Raw genomic sequence first — 4,426 nt, forward strand, 5'->3', positions numbered from 1 at the left:
ACACACACACACACACACAGTAGGTCTAACCAGAGGCTTAAGGCCAATCCAGGTCCTAATCAGCCTCCCTGCCGTTCTACCCAGCATGCACCTGGTTCCACAACATAACAAGCCAATCAGCATCACACATAATGCAGCGCATGCTGTTGATGGGAGATGGGGGGAGTGGGGGGGGGGGGGCTGCTAGAATCAAAGCTACTTCATAATGAATTCAAGGTAGTTAATGTGCAATAGACTGAACCAACCAAGTCCTTTTATTCTTTTCAATGTTCCTCTATTGGGAAAATGCCCCCCCCCCTCTCTCCCTCTCTCCCCCCCCTCTCTCCCTCTCTCCCTCCCCCCCTCTCTCCCTCTCTCTCTCCCCCCCTCTCTCCCTCTCTCCCTCCCCCCTCTCTCCCTCTCTCCCTCCCCCCTCTCTCCCTCTCTCCCTCCCTCCCTCTCTCCCTCTCTCTCTCTCGTCTTGTCCTCTCTCTTTTTCTCTCTCTCGTCTTGTCCTCTCTCTCTTTCTCTTGTGTTGTCCTCTCTCTCTCTCATCTTGTCCTCTCTCTCTCTCTCTCTCTCCCTCCCCCCTCTCTCCCTCTCTCTCTCTCGTCTTGTCCTCTCTCTTTTTCTCTCTCTCGTCTTGTCCTCTCTCTCTTTCTCTTGTGTTGTCCTCTCTCTCTCATCTTGTCCTCTCTCTCTCTCTCTCTCTCTCTCGTCATCTCTCTCTCTCTCTCTCTCTCGTCTTGTCCTCTCTCTTTCTATCTCTTTCTCTCACGACTAGTTCTTACTCAAAGAAACAGCTAGGTTTATCTAGCTGATATTCTAGCAGTTTCCAGTGTCTCGGTTTACAACGATCTCCTGAAGTTGGCAAAATCCGGTGTTCTTGACACGTTAAAAGACTCACCGTCCGTTTATTCCCTCAAACGTTCAGTCTTGAAAGCAGCTTTTCGCTGCTTATAACGTCTGAAGAGAATGCACTGCGGCTCCATCTTTCATCATTCACCCCCCACCTTTACTCCCTTCCTCCCTCCCTTATAACGTCTGAAGAGAATGCACTGCGGCTCCATCTTTCTTAATTCACCCCCCCCCACCCCCCACCTTTACTCCCTTCCTCCCTCGGCTCCATCTTTCTTCATTCATCCCCCCCATTTACTCCCTTCCTCCCTCCCTTCCTCCCTCCCTTCCTCCCTCCCTTCCACGCCCTTGAGTTCTTCCAATGTCAGCACTCGCATTCAAAAGCCTCTGAACACTTCCAACGAGTTGTGTGAGGGGCTCCTTCGAGATTTCCCCAAACAATTATTCCACTCGGTGCTCTTTGACAGATTCGTCCAGTGTTTTATGAGCAGACCGTGAATCACACCACACCTCCATCTCTCTATTCCCCTTCCTTTCCATCTTGTTATCTTATTGACACATCCGTGAATCACACCACACCTCCATCTCTCTATTCCCCTTCCTTTCCATCTTGTTATCTTATTGACACATCCATGAATCACACCACACCTCCACACCTCCATCTCTCTATTCCCCTCCTTCCCATCTTGTGATCTTATTGACACATCCATGAATCACACCACACCTCCACACCTCCATCTCTCTATTGCCCTTCCTTTCCATCTTATTGACACATCCATGAATCACACCACACTTCCACACCTCCATCTCTCTATTCCACTCCTTCCCTCCTTGTTATCTTATTGACACATCCATGAATCACACCACACCTCCATCTCTCTATTCCACTCCTTCCCTCCTTGTTATCTTATTGACACATCCATGAATCACACCACACCTCCACACCTCCATCTCTCTATTCCCCTTCCTTTCCATCTTGTTAGCTTATTGACACATCCATGAATCACACCACACCTCCACACCTCCATCTCTCTATTCCCCTTCCTTTCCATCTTGTTATCTTATTGACACATCCAGTACATAGGAGAGGAATATACGAGGCATTCGGACAAGTATTCAGACCCCTTTGACATGTACCATATTTTGTTATGTTACAGCCTTATTCTAAAATGGATTAATTAAAACATTTTCCCTCTTCAATCTATACACAAAACCCCATAACGACATCACAATACCCCATAATGACATCACAATACCCCATAATGACATCACAATACCCCAATCTACACACAATACCCCAATCTATACACAATAGCTCATAATGACGCAGCAAATTTATTAAAAATAGAAAACAAAAATATCTTATTTACATACTACAACTTGATTGGAGTCCACCTGTGGTAAATTCAATTGATTGGACATATATTTGGAAAGGCACACACCTGTAAGGTCCCACAGTTGACAGTGCATGTCAGAGCAAAAATCAAGTCATGATGTCCGAGGAATTGTCCGTAGAGCTCCGAGGCAGGATTGTGTCGAGGTACAGATCTGGGGAAGGACACCAAAACATTTCTGCAGCATTGAAGGTTCCCAAGATCACAGTGGCCTCCATCATTCTTAAATGGAAGAAGTTTGGAACCACGAAGACTCTTCCTATAGCTGGTCGCCCGGCCAAACTGAGCAATCTGGGGAGAAGGGCCGTGGTCAGGGAGGTGACCAAGAACCCCAATGGTCACTCTGACAGAGCTCCAGAGTTCCTCTGAGGAGATGGGAGAACATTCCAGAAGGAGAACCATCTCTGCAGCACTCCACCAATTAGGCCTTTATGGTAGAGTGGCCAGACGGAAACCACTCCTCAGTAAAGGCACATGACAGCCTGCTTGGAGTTTGCCAAAAGGCTCCGAAAGACTCCCAGACCATGAGAAACAAGATTCTCTGGTCTGATGAAACCACAATTGAACTCTTTGGCCTGAATGCCAAGCGTCACATCTGGAGGAAACCTGGTACCATCCCTACGGTGCAGCTTCCCTGGAGCTGTCCTCAGGACATGGCCAGGAACAGACAGTCTAAGTTGTACAAATCCACTCCTTCCTTCCTTCCTTCCTTCCTTCCTTCCTTCCTTCCTTCCTTCCTTCCTTCCTTCCTTCCTTCCTTCCTTCCTTACTTACTTACTTACTTACTTACCTCCCTACTTACTTACTTACTTACTTACCTCCCTACCTCCCTCCCTCCATGTCAGGCCTGTGAGTTTCTACCTCAGTCAGTCACCTGAAAACACATGGTCAGGTCTCCCCACCATCAGGAGACCACAGAACTGAAAGCACACGGTCAGGTCTCCCCACCATCAGGAGACCACAGACCTGAAAGCACACGGTCAGGTCTCTAAACCATGAGGAGACTACAGACCTGAAAACACACGGTCAGGTCTCTAAACCATCAGAAGACTACTGTACCTCTGTAGCTTAGCATCGTCTCTCTGTACCTGGCTGCCGATGAGAGCAAGAGAGAGGTGGTTGTATACATAAATACATACAGTGTATATAACCCCAGGGTACCTCCACACATAGAGACAGACCGCTAATACACGTCCAGACATGTCCTGGAGGAAAACTAAAACTGAACGTTTTTCTCTCTGTGCAGTTTGGTTGAATGGCAGTAGAGCATCCTGTAATATATTGGTTAATGAGGATGCTTTAATAGAAGACACAACAAGCCCCCCCCCCCCCCCCACCCCAGAGTGACTAACAGACAGTATCATGACATACCTTTCTTGTTGTTCTGTAAACTGAGCCGGCTGGACCGATGGGGGGTAGCGAGAGGGAGGGCGAGAGAGAGAGAGAGAGAGAGAGAGAGAGAGAGAGAGAGAGAGTTTCTGCAAAAATATCCTCCGTGTACAACGTAGAACACCAAATAATGCATGCAGAGCAGAGTTAGGCCGATACCCGCTAATTATCAAAATCCAGAAAAGAGCTGTTAAATTCTACAACCACCTAAAAGGAAGCGATTCCCAAACCTTCCATAACAAAGCCATCACCTACAGAGAGATGAACCTGGAGAAGAGTCCCCTAAGCAAGCTGGTCCTCTGTTCACAAACACAAACACACCCTACAGAGCCCCAGGACAACAGCACAATTAGACCCAACCAAATCATGAGAAAACCAAAAAGATAATTACTTGACACATTGGAAAGAATTAACAAAAAAACAGAGCAAACTAGAATGCTATTTGTCCCTAAACAGAGAGTACACAGTGGCAGAATACCTGACCACTGTGACTGACCCAAAATTAAGGAAAGCTTTGACTATGTACAGACTCAGTGAGCATAGCCTTGCTATTGAGAAAGGCCGCCGTAGGCAGACATGGCTCTCAAGAGAAGACAGGCTATGTGCTCACTGCCCACAAAATTAGTTGGAAACTGAGATGCACTTCCTAACCTCCTGCCCAATGTATAACCATATTAGAGAGACATATTTCCCTCAGATTACACAGACCCACAATGAATTCGAAAACAATTTTGATAAACTCCCATATCTACTGGGTGAAATACCACAGTGTGCCCTCACAGCAGCAAGATTTGTGACCTGTTGCC

General features: G+C 47.1%; 1 long non-coding RNA gene across 2 annotated transcripts; it reads right to left on the reverse strand.

Moving 5' to 3' along the window:
• Nucleotides 1-1,370: 1,370 nt before the first annotated feature.
• Nucleotides 1,371-3,539, reverse strand: LOC149978213 (uncharacterized). Of its 2 annotated transcripts, XR_016486515.1 has the most exons (3): nucleotides 1,783-3,539; nucleotides 1,570-1,706; nucleotides 1,371-1,485 (listed from the first exon to the last, which is right to left on the reverse strand). It is a non-coding gene; the product is annotated as an uncharacterized LOC149978213 (long non-coding RNA). The 2 variants fall into 2 exon arrangements; XR_016486514.1 differs by having other exon boundaries at nucleotides 1,570-3,539.
• Between the last annotated feature and the right edge of the window lie 887 nt (nucleotides 3,540-4,426).

Source organism: Oncorhynchus mykiss, chromosome 15, assembly GCF_057628025.1.
Source record: "Oncorhynchus mykiss isolate SJ-2025 chromosome 15, ASM5762802v1, whole genome shotgun sequence".
Classification (NCBI taxonomy): domain Eukaryota; kingdom Metazoa; phylum Chordata; class Actinopteri; order Salmoniformes; family Salmonidae; genus Oncorhynchus; species Oncorhynchus mykiss.